This window comes from Mytilus californianus, unplaced genomic scaffold, assembly GCF_021869535.1.
Source record: "Mytilus californianus isolate M0D057914Y unplaced genomic scaffold, xbMytCali1.0.p SCAF_6, whole genome shotgun sequence".
In the NCBI taxonomy this organism is placed as follows: domain Eukaryota; kingdom Metazoa; phylum Mollusca; class Bivalvia; order Mytilida; family Mytilidae; genus Mytilus; species Mytilus californianus.
In genome coordinates this window covers 36,122,229-36,143,271 of record NW_026262712.1, presented here as the reverse complement: position 1 = coordinate 36,143,271, position 21,043 = coordinate 36,122,229, and the positions used below count along the sequence as shown (strand labels likewise).

General features: G+C 30.5%; 1 long non-coding RNA gene across 1 annotated transcript; it reads left to right on the top strand.

Annotated features, from left to right (window-relative positions):
* The first annotated feature begins 6,488 nt into the window (after window positions 1-6,488).
* LOC127705110 (uncharacterized) lies at window positions 6,489-12,214 on the top strand. Its single transcript, XR_007983671.1, has 3 exons — window positions 6,489-7,870; window positions 8,810-8,894; window positions 10,050-12,214. It is a non-coding gene; the product is annotated as an uncharacterized LOC127705110 (long non-coding RNA).
* Window positions 12,215-21,043: the final 8,829 nt, after the last annotated feature.

Here is a 21,043-nt window from a genome sequence, read left to right as displayed (position 1 = left end):
TGCATGGGTGATGGTTTTTAATGATTTTAAGAAAAATAGAAAAAAACAAAAAAATGCATGGGTGATGGTTTTTAATGATTTTAAGAAAAATAGAAAAAAACAAAAAAATGCATGGTGATGGTTTTTAATGATTTTAAGAAAAATAGAAAAAAAAAAAGAAAAAATATGCATGGGTGATGGTTTTTAATGATTTTAAGAAAAATAGAAAAAAAACAAAAAATATGCATGGGTGATGGTTTTTAATGATTTTAAGAAAAATAGAAAAAAAAAAAAAATGCTTGGGGTTTAATTATATCGTGATGCAGAAATGGGTCCATTATTTTGAACTTGAATTTGGGATTTAATTATATCATGATATGGAATGGATACATTCTTTTAACTGGAATTTGGGATTTAATAATATCATGATATGGAATGGATACATTCTTTTAATTTGAATTTGGGGGATTTAATCATATCATGAAACAGAATGGATACATTCTTTTAACTGGAATTTGGGATTTAATTATATCATGATACGGAATGGATACATTCTTTTAACTGGAATTTGGAGGATTTAATTATATCATGATATGGAATGGATACATTTTTTTAACTGAAATTTTGGGATTAATTCTATCATGATACGGAATGGATACATTCTTTTAACTGAAATTTTGGATTTAATTATATCATGATACGGAATGGATACATTCTTTTAACTGAAACTTTGGATTTAATTATATCATGATACGGAATGGATACATTCTTTTAACTGAAATTTTGGATATAATTATATCATGATACGGAATAGATACATTCTTTTAACTGGAATTTTGGATTTAATTATATCATGATACGGAATGGATACATTCTTTTAACTGGAATTTTGGATTTAATTATATCATGATACGGAATGGATACATTCTTTTAACTGAATTTGGGGGATTTAATCATATCATGAAACAGAATGGATACATTCTTTTAACTGGAATTTTGGATTTAATTATATCATGAAACAGAATGGATACATTCTTTTAACTGGAATTTTGGATTTAATTATATCATGATACGGAATGGATACATTCTTTTAACTGAATTTGGGGGATTTAATTATATCATGATATGGAATGGATACATTCTGTTAATTTGAATTGGGGGGATTTAATTATATCATGATACAGAATAGATACATTCTTTTAACTGGAATTTGGGATTTAATTATATCATGGTACAGAATGGATACATTCTTTTAACTGGAATTTGGGATTTAATAATATCATGATATGGAATGGATACATTCTTTTAATTTGAATTTGGGGGATTTAATCATATCATGAAACAGAATGGATACATTCTTTTAACTGGAATTTGGGATTTAATCATATCATGAAACAGAATGGATACATTCTTTTAACTGGAATTTTGGATTTAATTATATCATGATACGAAATGGATACATTCTTTTAATTTGAATTGGGGGGATTTAATTATATCATGATACAGAATAGATACATTCTTTTAACTGGAATTTGGGATTTAATTATATCATGGTACAGAATGGATACATTCTTTTAACTGGAATTTGGGATTTAATAATATCATGATATGGAATAGATACATTCTTTTAATTTGAATTTGGGGGATTTAATCATATCATGAAACAGAATGGATACATTCTTTTAACTGGAATTTGGGATTTAATCATATCATGAAACAGAATGGATACATTCTTTTAACTGGAATTTTGGATTTAATTATATCATGATACAGAATGGATACATACTTTTAACTGAAACTTTGGATTTAATTATATCATGATACGGAATGGATACATTCTTTAAACTGGAATTTGGGATTTTTATTATATCATAATACGGAATGGATACATTCTTTTAACTGAAAATTTGGATTTAATTATATCATGATACGGAATATAGATACATTCTTTTAACTGGAATTTTGGATTTAGTTATATCATGATACGGAATGGATACATTCTTTTAACTGGAATTTTGGATTTAATTATATCATGATACGGAATGGATACATTCTTTTAACTGAAATTTTGGATTTAATTATATCATGATACGGAATGGATACATTCTTTTAACTGAAATTTTGGATTTAATTATATCATGATACGGAATGGATACATTCTTTTAACTGAAAATTTGGATTTAATTATATCATGATACGGAATGGATACATTCTTTTAACTGAAATTTTGGATTTAATTATATCATGATATGGAATAGATACATTCTTTTAACTGGAATTTTGGATTTAATTAAATCATGATACGGAATGGATACATTCTTTTAACTGGAATTTTGGATTTAATTATATCATGATACGGAATGGATACATTCTTTTAACTGAATTGGGGGGATTTAATCATAACATGAAACAGAATGGATACATTCTTTTAACTGGAATTTTGGATTTAATTATATCATGATACGGAAAGAATACATTCTTTTAACTGAATTTGGGGGATTTAATTATATCATGATATGGAATGGAAACATTCTGTTAATTTAAATTGGGGGGATTTAATTATATCATGATACGGAATGGATACATTCTTTTAACTGAATTGGGGGGATTTAATCATAACATGAAACAGAATGGATACATTCTTTTAACTGGAATTTTGGATTTAATTATATCATGATACGAAATGGATACATTCTTTTAATTTGAATTGGGGGGATTTAATTATATCATGATACAGAATAGATACATTCTTTTAACTGGAATTTGGGATTTAATTATATCATGGTACAGAATGGATACATTCTTTTAACTGGAATTTGGGATTTAATTATATCATGATACGGAAATGATACATTCTTTTAACTGAATTTGGGGGATTTAATTATATCATGATATGGAATGGAAACATTCTGTTAATTTAAATTGGGGGGATTTAATTATATCATGATACGGAATGGATACATTCTTTTAACTGAATTGGGGGGATTTAATCATAACATGAAACAGAATGGATACATTCTTTTAACTGGAATTTTGGATTTAATTATATCATGATACGAAATGGATACATTCTTTTAATTTGAATTGGGGGGATTTAATTATATCATGATACAGAATAGATACATTCTTTTAACTGGAATTTGGGATTTAATTATATCATGGTACAGAATGGATACATTCTTTTAACTGGAATTTGGGATTTAATTATATCATGATAAGGAATGGATACATTCTTTTAACTGGAATTTGGAGGATTTAATTATATCATGATATGGAATGGATACATTCTTTTAACTGAAATTTTGGATTTAATTATATCATGATACGGAATGGATACATTCTTTTAACTGAAATTTTGGATTTAATTATATCATGATACGGAATGGATACATTCTTTTAACTGGAATTTTGGATTTAATTATATCATGATACGGAATGAATACATTCTTTTAACTGAAACTTTGGATTTAATTATATCATGATACGGAATGGACACATTCTTTTAACTGGAATTTGGGATTTTATTATATCATAATACGGAATGGATACATTCTTTTAACTGAAATTTTGGATTTAATTATATCATGAAACAGAATGGATACATTCTTTAACTGAAATTTTGGATTTAGTTATATCATGATACAGAATGGATACATTCTTTTAACTTGAATTAAATATAATTAAGAGTATACATTTTTATTTCTGAGGATTGTTTTGATATATGTAAGTGAACAGCAACCAACAACACAAACAAAAAAACGTCAAAAGATTAGTTAATTTAAATAAAGACAAATAATGTTCATACCTTTTGTCCTTCCTTTGGAAATTTCAAGATAAAATAATATGGAAATTTATAAATGAAAAGGAATAATGATATATTCCCATTAAATTTTAATAAAACCATAATTCATGTCTGATGTTAAAGATAAAGTTAAAAAATGGTGAAATAATTTTTCAAATTTTCAAATTTTAGATCAAATTGCCCTTAAAAATCAGACGTAGAACATATATGTATCAGCTATTCATAAACCATTTTACAGATTTTTAAAGGAACTTTCAGAACAGAACATTTAAGATACCAATTTCGTAATGCAAGGTTTATCAGTATAATTTTGGGAATTTCCCAAAGTAAAGGATGTTAGTCTGAGAAAGATCTCCAACCCTTCCGGGATACATTTTATTCTGACTCAAAGTCAACTAGACTTTGCTCTTACTTTTAAATACTACTTGCTTAAGGGAGAAGCAGCAAATACCCCTTTTAAAGTCTTTGGTTTGTCCATACATGGGATAGAGCCCTTTACCTCCAACACATCAGGCAAGCATAGGACCATTGAGGAGGTTATAATTGGTAGTGAAAAGTATTCTTTTTAAAATATTCATATTCATTTTATTTTTGTTTATTTGAAAATGAACTGTTACTCATTCTGTTGTTCAATTCCTAGTAGTAACAGAAAACATAAATTTTTATATATGGTTTTAAAATATTTAATTGAAAAGTATGTCTCCATGCAAAATTATCCATCCCTCTACAGGTTGTATCTTAATATAAAAAACATCTTATTCTTAAAGTATCAACACTAACCATTACTAACAATTGGTACTTAATTAAATAGGTTGGAAGGATGGAAGACAAGAGAGGGAGAGAAATGAGAGGGGATAGGGGAGAGAGAATAGAGACTGATGGAGTGAGTTTTCAGATAAGGGTTTAAGGTACTAGTCTTGTAGAGGGATAGGTTTTTAATATCTTCTTTTAGAAAGAGAACTTCTTGTTAACAATATGAATATGAGTAGGAATGTATACAAACCAATTTTTATTTTTGGTATGCAAATCCAGTCTGAAAGTCTTTGTTTTAAAATAATGGGTCTATTACATTTCAAAATTATTTCCAAGTCTGTAAAATTTTTGTGACCCCAGTGGCCGATCCAGGGGTTGGGGTTGGAACCCCCCTTTTTTTTTTAATGATAATGCATTTGAATGGGGATATATATTTAAAACCCGCACTTTCTCCTGGGTTGGATGCCCCTTTTTTTAAAGATTGCTGGTTCCGCCCCTGAACCCTTTCTCCCTTCCTATTTGGTAAAGACATATAAGATTGTGTCCATAGTACACGGATTCCCTATCCGCACTATCATTTTCTTTGTTCAGTGGACTTTGAAAATGGAGGAAAAATCTCTTAATTTGGCATTGAAATTAGAAAGATGATATCATAGGGAACATGTACAAAGTTTCAAGTTGATTGGACTTCATCAAAAACTACCTCATCCAAAAACTTGAACCTGAAGCAGGACGAACGAACGGAGGCACAGACCAGAAATCATAATGCCCATAAATGAGGCATAATAAATGTTTGCATTGGAAAACTCCCTTAATAATTTGTATAACAACAGCCAGTCTAGCCTGTCATAATTCAGTAACTACAAGCTATTTATCTATTCTGGAAAGATATGACTGTTTCAATGCCACTTGTAGTACTCCTGGCTATTACAAGGCTGCCAGTTTTTATTGGCGGAAGCCATATAAATATCACCTGAAAAAACACCGACCTTCAGTGTTTTTTAATGTTGTCCAAAGTTTCTGTTGAAATGTTTGTACTGGTTTGAGGTATTGCTGATTAAAAGTGTAGATGTCTGAATAAACAAAAAATATCCTTTATCATGTTTTAGATTAAAATTTTATTATATCCAAATTTCCAATTTAGTTTCAGCACAAATGTTAAAGATAATTGTTGCAGAAGCCCTTTTTATTTAAAGGAAACAATATAAGATTTTAAATTTTGAATCTTCCAAAATAAATCTTTTCAGTTTTGTAAAGTGGTACATTGTGAAATTTATAATTAAAAAAACAAATCTTTTCTAATAATAAGGGACATAACTCTCCAATGGTAAAAAATACTAAACCCATCAAAATAATGTAAATGCTTAAAGCAGCTTTCAGATTTGTTAGTTTGTAAATACAAAATTAGCCTCCTCCTGGCCAAATGAAACTTAATTAACTTTGTAATAGAATTTTCCATGCCAAAAACACTTTTATTGGATAAAAAATATGAAGTAAAAACAGTGACCTTTATAATCTTAAGCTTTTTTGGTACGAGAAAAAAAATTATCAAAGATACTTATTATTTGGCCACAACATTTAATAATTTTTTAGACACCTATTATCACAGAATATAATTTTTGCCATCTTAATTATATTGTTAAGTGTGTTGTTGGCATGCTGTCTCATTGAAATATACCTCAGATCCTCTTTTTATCTTATTCAAGATTTTCAGAAAAGCAATTTAAAAAATCTGTTAAAGGTTTATTCTCTAAATAAATAGAATAATTGGTCCAGTGATCAATGAAGAATGTAAATGAGATGTGGTAAAAATGCCAATGAGATGTGCTTAGAATGCCAATGAGGAATGCCAATGAGATGTGCTTAGAATGCCAATGAGATGTGCTTAAAATGCCAATGAGATGTGCTTAGAATGCCAATGAGATGTGCTTAGAATGCCAATGAGATGTGCTTATGAGATGTGCTTAGAATGCCAATGAGATGTGTTAATACAACTAATGAGATGTGCTAAGAATGCAAATGAAATGTGGTAAAAATGCCATTGAGATGTGGTTATAAAGCTAAAGATATGTTGTAATAATGCTAATGAGATGTGGTAATAAAGCTAATGAGATGTGGTAATAAAGCTAATGAGATGTGGTAATAAAGCTGATGAGATGCGCTAAGAATGCAAATGAGATGTGGCTATAAAGCTGATGAGATGTGCTAAGAATGCAAATAAGATGTGGTAATAGAGCTAATGAGATGTGCTAAGAATGCAAATGAGATGTGGTTATAAAGCTAAAGATATGTGGTAATAATGCTAATGAGATGTGGTAATAAAGCTAATGAGATGTGGTTATAAAGCTGAAGAGATGCGCTAAGAATGCAAATGAGATGTGGTTATAAAGCTAATGAGATGCGCTAAGAATGCAAATGAGATGTGGTAATGGAGCTAACGAGATGCACTAAGAATGCAAATTAGATGTGGTAATAGAGCTAAAGATATGTGCTAAGAAAGCTAATGAGATGTGGTAATAAAGCTAATGAGATGTGGTAATAAAGCTAATGAGATGTGGTAATAATGCTAATGAGATGCGCTAAGAATACTAATGAGATGTGGTAATAATGCCAATGAGATGTGGTTAGAATTCCAATGAGATGTGGTTAGAATGCCAATGAGATTTAGTAAGAATGCCAATGAGAACTATCCACCAGAGATTGAGCCACAAGGCTGCAAGAACTATCTTTCTTTCATGTGAATTTTGTGTATACTTTGTATACTTTGTAAGCTCCCCTACAGCTGATAGTTAACATTTTCATCAAATTATGATTTAAATTATCCTTTCTTTAAATAAAATTATTTGGTAATTAAACTTTTTTAAATAAACATTGAAAAAGCTTCTAAATTTTCTGATAAAATTACATTAAATAGGCACTTTTGAATTTTTTGCCTATTTAAAAAAAAATATACCGGTAATGGCACAAGGATAGAAGATGTGTGGAATCAAATAGGTAACAACTATAGTGATAATGAAATATTCTAATAATAACCAGTTTTTTAATGTCTTGACTTAATGGACTTATTGTATGATGATATATGCGACCAGTTAGAATAGTGGACAATGAAATATTCAAACATGGAACTGACTGAAGTTAATAGACTTAAAATTCAGAATTGAAACCAGCAAGTGAATTATTTACAACGGCCTTCGAACCAGCAAGTGAATTATTGACATTTATTTTGATGTGACCAGTATTCGTGTGGATGGACAGTACTAGTGGACTATAAACTGATAAATCTCACAGAAAGGCACATCACAACTGAGTCTGAAGCTGTTACATACAAAAGACAAGGTAATTATACTAAAAAAAAAACATGGCAACATTACTCTGATTACATGTTGCAATTAACCTTATAGCTCTTATTTTATTTTTGGTGTGTTAATTCACTGTGTTTTCAGAAAAGCTATCAAGATAAATGCATATCATTAATATATTCTGATAAAGTGTACAACCAATTTTTTTTGCACCTGTAGTTTTTGCATTGCAGCAATAAAAAAAAAATTCATCCAGAAAATAGATTTAGTAATACAAACCCCACCACAATGAAGGATATATACACTTACTTGCTCTGAATAGAAAATAAAGGATAAGCAGCTTTGACTCCACTAGTAGCGACTGTGAAAAACTACTCATTACAAGTCAAAAATTGACCTGTAACATTAAAATCATGCATAACCTTTAAAGAAATAAAAATCTGAAACAGTACTTTAAGTTTGCACAGCCCAGTAAAATACTTAGTGGAAAATTGTCCTACTTTGACTTATAATTAAAATTCCATATAAGCATTTTTAAGGATGTACTTAGGTGATATAAGATAAAAATTAATAAATCAAGCATTCAAAATTGATACTTTAAGCTGAAAGAGTATTAGTTAAGGATCAAAATAAACTAAAAATATTGATAGGTCATGGAGCTCTTTTTCGAGATATTTGATTTATAAAATATGGCAGGAAAAGGCTGGCTCAGACTTTTACCTTATATTTGCATTGGTATAATTTGGGTCTCAAATCAAAAGAAAAAAAAATCAAGAATCTGCTTAAATTTTGTAAAATGACCTTTTATGAGCTATTAAGTCTTATATGAAAAAATAAATGGGTGTTATGGAGCAAAATATTTTACCTTGTATCGTATCGAAAAACACCAAGGAGTCCGAACATTTAACACAAATTCCAAAACCTCACCGAAGTACATCCTTAAGGATGTGACTGTACATGATTTTTTCTTCTTCAGATATCCAGGAAATAAAAATTGTATGTGATCTATTTAAAGATCTTAGGACAGTAGGACCTGGAAGTACTATATTACCAACTTCAAGGTAAGTTTACAGTAAAAACAAAATGGTTATGAAATATTGCTCCTGCAATTATACAATGGAAACTTGATTATCATCATACCTTTTTTATCCATAATACTGTTAATATAAAAAAAAGAGAGATGTGGTATGATTGCCAATGAGACAACTCTCCACAAGAGACCAAAATGACACAGAAATTAACAACTATAGGTCACCGTACAGCCTTCAACAATGAGCAAAGCCCTGAGCCACACAGTCTTGACCAAAATATTTGAAAGTTAGAAATTTTGATAAGAAACATTGATACTAGCAAGTTTAAATACTCTCGTTTCTGAGTTATATGTTGTTTAATGCTTATAAATGTGATGCAAAAATTAAAATGGCATGCTAACTTTCCTTTAAGGTGGTATGAGAGAGTCTAAATTAAAAATGATAGAATTTGTTCATACTTTGCCAAAGCGTAGTAAATATTAAAATATGTTCAAAAATATAATAAAAATGATTGGTCACGGCACATTTTCTCAAGCTACAGGTTGTTACAAAATGACACATTTTGTATGGATTATACAGGAAAAAAACATCATTATGTGATTAGAATCTAAACTAAATGATAGAATAGTAAAATAGAATACGAAAAGTTAGCTTTTAGAAAATGCTTTGAGAATATCAAAAGAAAAGATAGGGTCACAGTGCGTTTTATCTGGCTAAAATTCAAAATAGCAAAATTCCAAGTAGATTCCTTCAGAAAATGCACTATTTCAGAGTTAATACTTCACTTAAAATGCCAATTTGAAATTATTAAAATTCAAGCAGAAATAATCTTGTAAAAATATTAATATTTATGAGTTATAATCTTATAAATTTGTTCTTTGAAATGCAAATTCACATAAGTTATCTACATTTCTGCATCTAATTTTGCTAACTTGATTGAAAATCTGGACCTTAGATTCTCTGTTTTTTACAATCCAAGATGACGAAAGACAACCATACCACCTTAAGCATGTTCAAAATATGCATGATATATTGATCACTGGCCATTAAGCATGCAACAATCAATCAATCAATCCTATATATATATATATGGTATGAATCACTTCTGACATATCAAAAGTTAAAAATGTTATTTTGTCAATTTAATTGCCATGTTTTAATTGACATTTTGTTGTTTCTTTGTAGATTAACTGAGCTTGAGAAATTACAAATCAACTGATACAGAAGAAGAGACTTTGCCATGTGGATGAATTTGGAAACAATTATTGACAAACAATATAGTGTATTAGTATTCTTGTAAAAATCAATAGAGAGAGAGGAAGGATAGGAGAGAGTCAGTTGTAAAGATTTATGTCTTTTTAACCAGACATGTCGATTACATTAGAATTTCAGAGGCCTACAGTTCTCCCTTAAATGGTCATAGTTAATACATGAAGTAGTTAAAGTAGAGGACTTTAGTGTGACCAGTGAGAACAATCAGGCAGCTGCAATTGGTTTAAATCTCTTTTTTAGAAGATGTTTTGGTTACATTAGAATAAATCTGTGAGGAATGACAAAAAAAATGTAAAAAAAATAATTTGTGGTATTTTGTACAGTTTCATTATGCAATCTTGAATACATTTATGATTACTATTTATAAAGAAGTATTATCATTAGAATGAGGATGGAAAATGTTTAAACATTTATTTGAGACAGAGTTGCATTATTTCATTAAAATAATTAAATTCTTTTCTGTGAATGAAGGACAAACAGGGAAAACAGACAAAGCTGCTATTCTATGAATTTTAAATTGTATTTATTTACATTTGATTGATTAGTTGAAGATTAACTACAAGTATTCAGCATAGTACAAAATTAAGGATGCACTGCAAGTATATTATCTTTATAGTTATCATCACACTATGTCCAATCTAGATGTACAACACTCTTTTTTATAGTGTTCTGTAAATTATTTAACAGGAACACCAGTTGTGATGAATGGGAAGACTGGCAGGCTGAGAAATGGGTATAAGGGGAGGGAATACCCCTGCTTATCTTTTCATACTGGTTAGTTCCTTTGGTAAAAGTTTTGTACAAATGTTGTTCATATCAGATGTATACGATTTGAAGAGAGTTGTTATTTGGAGCTCTGTAAAAAAAAAAAAAAAAAGAAAAAAAAAAAGAAAAAAAAAAGAATTTTAATCAGAGTTCTAGATAATAACTGGGTGGTATGAAATGTGGGTTAAATATTTTCGGTATATTTACAATGATTTTTTTTTTTTATGCATCTGATATTTTTTGTGTATAAAATGTTTTGTTATTTTTTACAGAATTGCTTTAGTTGCCTTCCTGACTAACATTTATTGGTGAATGGAGAGACTAGCAGGCTGAGATTGAGGCGTAAGGGGAGGGATTACCCCTGCTTTTCTCTTCATACTTGTAAATTCTGTCACTGCACGGAAGGTCAACAATTAAGAATATATAAGTTATCATTTTTTTATGTATCAATGTAAGTTCGATAAGTTATATCAGATGTATATAAAGTAAGATGAAAGTATTCTTTGGAGCTCTGTAAAAAAAAAAGCTTGTAAACAGAGGTCTAGATAATGCATTAAGGGGTTTGGTTTGGCATGGGGATTTCAAATTTTATTTACAAGTCATCATCTACAAAAATGCATCTGATATTATTTGCCCCAAGCCCAATTTCGTGTCCCAAATATAATGACTACAGAATAATGGTGACAGCTTGGTCAACACCCTTATTTTAAGTTTGATTCACCCCTCCTTTCGTCAACCCACCCCATCCCACCCCCACCCTTTTAATAAGTAGTTATAGGTTAAGGTTTCTTATTGGGATTAATGATTGATTGATTGATTTTAATTAAGTGTCACAGAATTATTAAGATACTAATTTCTGTGTAACAAGATTAATCTCCAATATTTGAAGGTGTTTTTGATCAAGTTTTATTAAACTCAAAATGTTTAGTATTTCATCAGCTCTGTCGAATACAAAATAGAAATTTACCTCTATAGATATATCTGCATTTTATATGCTACGAAATTTTGCCTGTTTTACAAAGATTTATCTAACAAAATGAAAAACCCTGTCCATGAAATTGATTTAATTGAACTTTCACACTGTTGATAATAACCCTGTTTGTTCATGACAATTTTACATGTGATAGTCCTGATGTAATATATAGTTCTTCCACTAACAACCCTGTTTGTTCATGACAATTGTACTCTTGAAATATCTGTTACAATTACACACCCATGCTTTTTCCCTATAGGGTTTTTTAATGCAGGGTGCATGTTTTTCTATGTTACCATATGTTTGTCTCTCTTTTTAATAAAGAACAATTACATAGAAATGTTTCTGTTTGTTGAAAAATTGAAAGGTCCTTATTTAGTTCCTCTTCAAAGGTATGAGTTTGTTACAAATATCTTGACCCTAGCATAATTCATCAATTTTGATGACCGTCTATGTCCTTGAGGCTAGGTCAGACATAAAAACTGGTATTTGCAGCTTAAATGCCAAGGACACAATCCATTTAGAAGAAGTACTTGTCTGTCATATTTGTTATTCATAAATTATTTGGTTATAAATTAGTCTGTTAATTCTTGTTTGAATCATCTCCCCTTGTTTTGTCCTAGGGATTATATAGAAAACTTCCTGGTATACAGTATTGATTTTGCTCATTGTTGAAGGCTGTACAGCAACATTTAGCTGCTTATAATTAGCCTCATTTGAACTTTGGAGCACCTATAGACTAGTTGTCTCATCAGCAATCATACCACATCTTATTTTATAGACTGGTTGGCTGGAGTCAGAATATTAATTAAGGGTATGTTGATCTAGTTTGAGGTTAAAATGTCGAAAGCCACAGATCAAAAATGGAAGTGAAAGGTTTTTTGGGGATCTTCAAGGAATTATGCTGCAATTTAATCTGTATTTGAATTCATTGGCTAGTGGTAGTACGTTAGAGAACCACAACCTTCGACAGGAAAACTGACAATTATAGTCCATTAAGATGAGTCAAGTGCACTTGCCACATGCAGGGTTTGAACTTACAACCTTTGCGTTGAAAGGCCAGTGATACAGTAGTTTTAACTACTCCGACAACAACGCCACCAAGGCCTCACCTAAATTTGGATATATGTTATTTAATGAGAAAGATCCTATCAAATATGATGTCTTAAGTTCAAGGTCACATATACAAAAACAAACTAAAAGCAGTGCAGAAGCAGTGTTTTCGTACATAGAACCTTGCTAGGAAGTAAACTTAGATATGGTAAATCAATACATGGAAGACCACAAATAATTTGTTAGTCCACATATAAAGGGTAATTCATTTCAGGACGGTACCTTTGGAACATTTCACAACAATTGAGACTATTTTTGTGGTATGATTTCAACAATAGTTTACGTATTATATAAAATGTTATTCCAAATTATTCCATATGTCAAAAAAAAACCATGAATGATTCCCAATTATTGGAGAGCCAACACACGAAACATCTATGCTTAGATTACATGTATAAGTTTGCTAATAAGTCAATTCAAGGAGAACCACAATTGGTAGGTCAGTGGTATTTGATGTGCAGTTGTATTAGCATTGGCACATATCAAGTTCATGGAGATTATTTGGCCCTGCCCCTTCAGTCATGGTCTATTGACTTAGAAACTTGAGCTGATTTACATGTTTTGTGATTGTCTGCAAGGTGATGCATCTCATTTCCATGGCTTTTTTTTGGCCCAGCCCCCTCAGTCCTTTAAATTGCATAGTTTACATTTTGAAGTTGTGATTAGATCAGTTTATGCATGATTACTGTAAATTCAGAAATTATTGTGTGCATTTATTATTGAGATTTTGTCAGTTTAGACTTAAATGCGATTTTAATTTTTACGATTTTGAGAAAAATCCTGTTTTATTCATATAAAATATTTCAAAATGCGAGATTAAATTATTGGGTTTACAACTTTGTTGCATTTTTCCCAATAATAAAAACCTGGCAATAATTTGTGACTTTACAATAACCAATAACACTAAGTCATTGTAATAGCATTCCCTCTTATATGGCCCTGCCACCCATAGTTTATTGACTTGGAAACTTTTGCATTGTTTAGATGTTAAACATGTTAAAGTTTGTGTTTGTCAGTTTAAAGGGAACTTACATATGAGAAGTCAATGATATTTAGTATGCAATTGTAATAGCATTCCCTCTTATATGGCCCTGCCACCCATAGTTTATTGACTTGGAAACTTTTGCATTGTTTAGATGTTAAAGTTTGTGTTTGTCAGTTTAAAGGGAACTTACATATGAGAAGTCAATGGTATTTGGTATGCAGTTGTATTGGCATTTACAATTTTCAAAGAGGTTATTCAGCCCTGCACCTTCAGTCATGTAAAAAAAAGAAGATGTGGTATGATTGCCAATGAGACAACTCTCCACAAGAGACCAAATGACACAGAAAATAACAGTTATAGGTCACTGTACGGCCTTCAACAATGAGCAAAGCCCATACCGCATAGTCAGCTATAAAAGGCCCTGAAAATGACAAATGTAAAACAATTCAAACAAGAAAACTAATGGCCTAATTTATGTACAAAAAATGAATGAAAGACAAATATGTAACACATCAACAAATGACAACCACTGAATTACAGGCTCCTGACTTGGGACAGGCGCATACATACAGAATATGGCAAAGTCAAACATGTCCGAGTGATCTTTTGCTTTTTCAGTATTTTACTAATAGATTAACTTAGTTTTTTGCAGTGAATATTTACACAGTATCAGTCTGAAATTATTTTTTTTTTATTAAAACTCCTTATTTTTGCCCTAAAATCTGAACATTTTTAAATGTGATGATAATTTGATGAAGGCATATGTTATAATGTCTAATTGTTTCTGTTAAAGAAGATTTTAATCGATTGCATCATAAGTGGTGTAGTTGTGATGTCGATAGTGTAGGGAAGTTCATTATAAACTGATTTTTGGCATAATTTTGCAAAATTTATGACCGCATTTTGAAAAAAATTAACAGTGGCCACCTACATCAACAAACACTTATGTTAGAATATTCCTCATTTACCAAATTTTTTAGTTTTCACCATAATTTCAATAAGCGAGGGGTGGTGCCACATATAAAATCTTAAAACATGGTTTAAAAAGGTTGCAAATCTCTTGAAAAAAATATGATTTGGTGAATCAACCCATTTGTCTATCTGTTGAGATGAAGAAACCATATTATGAGTTCATTACTTTGAAGTTAATGTTGTCTGAAATTTGCCAAAAAAATTTTGACATGATTATTTAACTGGAAAATTACATTGAGCTGAATGCAGACCTGACTGAATTGTTTATATTAATTTAACTCCCACTAGATAATATTCTTTGCACAGAAATAGATTTTTAATTGGGAAATGGACTTTTAAATGTTATTGTCTACCAAGTTTGAAGCAAGATGAAGGGAAGTCCTAATGAACTACTGATATGATATACATACCATTATCTTAGTCTGTCCATATCAATGATTTTGCCATATCCAAGGATTTGTATAGTAAGAAGGTTCTTTTACTATACAAATCCTTGCTATATCTATCTGCAAATGTGCACCCCACAAGTCACTGTTTTATGCGATTAATTTATTGGGTATCATAGCATAATATACAGAATGGCATTCTTAATTGCCACCAATTGTTTGTGGGAAGAATTTGTAAAATAACTTGTTACAATGTTTGCCAAAATCTACCATAATCCTTAAAACTTTTAAAACAAATAAAAACAATAAAATAAATTAAAGAATAACACACCTTTTCCTGTGAAGAAATGTGTTTACATTAAAAAAAAAATATTGGGGCCAAAATGGAATCATTAATAGAATCTGTGATAAAAAAAAACTCTAGAAAAGAATAGTATACAGACTAAGGTTCTTAGTGTGAGAAAATACTTTTAAACAGTATAATTCAAATTCTAAAACAGGCATATAAATCATAACAATGAGAGACATATGATATACTACTTTCATCCATCCATTCTCACAACTGTCATTCAGATCAGGAAACCAATATAATCAAAAGTCAGTTGACCTGTTATGTACAAAGAGGGATAACTCGAACATTTTTTTTAAAACATTTTAACACCACAGAGCATATAAACAGAACACATTAATTCATATAATGTATCTAATTGTTATTAGTAAAGGCTTGGGTAAAGATTTTTTTAATATATTTTACAGACTACTGCTTACATAGCGACAGACGAATATATGTAGCTGTTACTTCCATTTTAATTTGGGTATTTTTTCCAAACAAAAGGGTAACCTATTCTACAACTGAGAACAAATTGACTTAACTGGTAATACTTCTAACAGTCAGATATATATATGTTACAGTGAATTTGTAAAATCAGGGATTTTGTAAAATCCCTGAAATTTCAGGGTTTTTGTATAATCACTGAACTGTTTAGTGATTTTATAAAATCCCTGATTTTGACTAGGGATTTTACAAAATCACTGAAATAATTATGATCTTTTTTACAGATTCCCTGATTGAATTCAGTGAATTTGTAAAATAAATAATTCTTTTTGATTAAACAATTCTTTAAAAAAAAAAGTCTACAGCAGTTACACTAAACAGGTTTGAGGTTAATTTAGCCTTAGTACTATATACTTAATACTTAGTGAACAATTTTCACAAAACAACTGACATACTGTTACAGTAGAAAAATGACTCGGGCACATATGTCTTTAAATCAAGAGCAAACTTATACACAAAAATTACTTCAAATAATTGAGGGAAAAATTAAAATGTAAAATATTGAACCAAGAAAAATATGAAGAAATTTTAAAACCTTTTGCTAAAAATCCACAGAAAGAAGAAAAAACAAGCTCTTTATTATTACCTTGTTCGAAACTAAGTTAAAGTTTATTATATAGTGCTTCTGTTATTACTTAAAAGTATAAACCAAGTATGTCAAATTTTATAATCAAATACAAAGACAAACATTGGAGTCATTGCCGTAATGAGAGGAGAAAAACACATGGAAAAAGTAAGAAATTGATTTGTCACAGTGATCCAGTGGCAGATATTACATGCATATCGGGACGAGAGTATCTTTTTGTGACATGAAAATTAGTATATAAAAAGCAAATAAGTGTTGTAATATTAATTTGCAGCCTATAAAAGACATATATATTCACAAAATATTAATAGTAAAACAAATAGACAACATATAAGTATAGGTAAAAATACTTTGTTTTGTACTTGCATTTCTTACTTTGGTCATATCTCAGATACGGCCTTATACATGTGTTCATTCATAGAGTGATAAAAGATTAAATAAGTTTTTATACTTTCTTCACTCTTTAGATTCAAATCAAATTACAAGTAAACATTTGTTTGATGTAGGTATAAAGTTTTTCAATGTAGAGATGTGAAAAAAATCTTTAAAAAATGCCGGGCATTCATCAGATAACGATATCAAATCGTAAGCAAAAATAAGTAAAATTGTAGTCCTACATTTAACAGCTCATATATTTTTATTATTCATAGTCACTGTAAAATAGTTTTAACTAGTATTATTTATTAAAATTCAAAATCAAAATCATTGTTTATTTGTATTATGAAAAACACATTCCTAATATCAAGTTCAAACTTGCAATCAGGGATTTTACAAAATCCCTGGCAATATTTTCAGTGATTTTACAAAATCACTGACATTTTCAGGGATTTTACAAAATCACTGAAACTGTTAGTGGTTTTACAAAATCACTAATTATTCTAGGGATTTTTCAAAATCACTGCGCGTGATTTTACAAATTCACTGTAACATATACAAACAAAGGAAGAAAGATAAGTTACCGATCATGATGCCAGTGGTGTCACCTTTGGTCTGATATTGGCGAATTTCTGATCTTTTTTTACCAAATCATAAACTCCAGGAACTGTCAAAATGGCTTAGCTGTTTAATTCACCTTAATTTTGACCTTAACCGCATTATTATACTTCAATTTTGATTATAAAAAAAGAAGGCGAGACATTTCAGCGTGTGCATGTGTGTTCAGCATAATCTATAAAGATCCGGAACATGTGAATTATCTCTAACGAGAAAACCAACGACCTGATTTGTGACAAAACAATTATACACTACAAAAAAACCAATTACGGCAGACAACAAACAACGACAACCAACGAACAACAGAATCCTGACTTGGGACAGCACATACAGAATGTGACGGGTTTAACATGTTTGTGAGCCCCTAACCCGCCTCCTTACCTTGGAAATTTGTGTAACAGTACAACATAAACGGCAAAAAAGGCTCGCTTCATTCAGGAACTTTCTAAACTATTTAATATAGAAAGTCCCTGCTTCAGTAGATATGTCGTAAAACTTAAGGGGAACGATAAGAAAGCCACTCAAAGCTCATTTACCTTGAAGTTATTGTTAAACTTACACATTTTTTAAAACGTTTTCAATCCGCACTAAAATTTAAAGCTTGGTATCGGTACTTTGAGTATGCAGCATCAGTATGTCATATTTCTGGCCATATAATTACCACTTATTATTATGCTTAAAGATGGCGCCACCGCAAGTTTGAAACATTTAGGAAAACAAATTGTGTAACCCCTCCTAAAGATGATCATTCATAACAAGAACAAAAACTCTTTAAGAAGTTAGGGTCTGTATTCTCTTTCAAATACAAACTATTTCGCGGTGTTTATTAAGGTCTTCGATGCAAGTTTATACATTAACATGTAAAGTTTAAGATTGTGTCAAGCCCCTTATAAAATCGAAGTTTGATAGATGTTTGCAAAATATGGTAAAACCATAAATCCCATCAGTTAGGCTCTTTTACATTAAAAATCAACGTTGTTTCATAACACAATTTTCAGGTAGTCTCTAATGAAACAAATGTAGTATAAGGGAGGAAGAAAAATAACTACTGAACCTCACATATTGTAAACCCATAAATTACAATCGACAGCGCAAACTGATATAAAGAATGTAGGTATAGATGTTACACACAAAGATTCACATTTAATTCAAGTATAGAACTGAACAGTTTATTTCAGGACGCAAAACTGTACATTTACAGAACACGACAAGAGAGGCGAAAGATACCAAGGGAAATTCAAACTCATAAGTCGAAAATAAACCGACGCCAGGGCTAAAAAGGTAAAAGACATATAGACAAACAATAGTACAAAAACACAACATAGAAAACTAAGGAATGAACAACACGAACCCCACCAAAAACTGGGGGTGGGGTGTGTCTTAGGTGCTCCAGAATGGTAAACAAGATCCAGCTCCACACGTGGCCCCGTCATGTTGCTTATGTTCACATACGGGGAAAGATTAGATATGTATTTATCAAATACTTAGAGCAAATAACTTATAAATTTTTCAGTATGATAAAACCATTAAATTTATGTAAATTCATTATTTTCCATAGTGGTGCTTAGTGGGCTGATATGTACCGATTTTTTGGTTGTCTGTACATTGATAATGTAAAATATCAGCTGCGAGTCACAATTTTAGTGAAAATTATAACAAAGTAGGACAGACAAAATATTAGGAAACAGGAAAATATATTTTGAATAATGCAAAACAAATGATACGATAAAATGCATTTTTTTCAAAGTTCAAAAAATAGATTTTGTATGTACTAATTTTTCTGCTGAAGTATATTATAAAATACATGTCATTTTTTCATATCAGAACCTTCATCGCCCCTCGGTTATTCGTCAATATAAAAATATGTTTTACTGTTGTTTTTCTCCTCTGTTGAGCATATGATTAAAGATTTCCTATCAAATGTATTACGTTTGGCGTCCGTTGTAAACTTTTTCCCTTTTTGAACTTCTACTTGAGAACCACTTTAAAGGATCAATTATATATTAAACTTTTTTTTTCTCCATTGTTGAAGTATATATGATAAAAAGATCATAATATGTAATTTTTCATTTTTCATATAGGATGGATTTCAGCCCTAGGTCAATATCAGCCCTCCAGCCTTAAGCTCTTGGGCTGAAATTGAACCTTGGAATGATAATACAACTGATATGAAAAATGCCATGTAATAATCTTGTAATATCAGGACCATAGACAAAATTATACCCAAAAACGGAAAAGGGGAATGTGACAAAAATACAAAACAACCAGATAGCAGAAAACGGACAAAGGCCACAATGGGTCTACAGCGCAAAGAAAAAATACCGCACTGGAGGCGGAATTCAGCTGGTCCCTAAACACTAATGTATACCAGTTCGAGGACATGGACGCAACTTTAATTCCGAAACATACAAATGAACCAAAATAAAAAAAAAAAACAACACATAACACTTGAAAAGGCTAGAGGTTCCTAACTTGGGACATGCGCAGAAGTGCGGATGAGATAAACAAGTATTGTGAGATCTCAACCAGCCCCTATACCTCTAGCCAATGTGAAATAAACAAACCCATACAGCAAAACGCACAGAAAAAAATAAGTAAAAAGTAATCGGAGTCCGATGTTAGAACAGGAGACAGAAAAAACAAACAACAATGATATTTCGATGGCACATAATTCTTTTCAAAATTGTTCATGGGCACTGATTTCCGAAGTTGTCATTGCTGATATAAACCTTACATATATAGATATAGGAAGATGTGGTATGAATGCCAATGAGACAACTCTCCATCCAAATAACAATTTATAAAAGTAAACCATTAAAAGTCAAGGTACGGCCTTCAACACGGAGCCTTGGCTCACACCGAACAACAAGCTATAAAGGGCCACGAAATTACTAGTGTAAAACCATTCAAACGGGAAAACCAACGGTCTAATCTATATAAAACTAGATGTGTCAAAGCGACACGAATGGCCCCGTCTCAAAAAGTTGAAAAATCTGCAATTTCAATAACACATGTGGACACAAACATGATGGTAGTCTCACATATCAAAATCAGCTCAAAATCTGAAGGCATATAGGAAAATTTCCATATAACTGTGATTTTCAAAAATTTTCAAAATTGTAAACCCTTAATTTTGGCAAAAATTAGCGGAGTGGAACGAAACTTAAACTTGATCTGTAACTCATCATGGTTAGCTCACATACCAAAAATCAGCCCAATATCTGAAAGCATTTAGAAAAAAGGTCCGTATAACTGTGATTTTCAACAAATTTATCAAAGTCCAAAGCCCGTTATTTCGG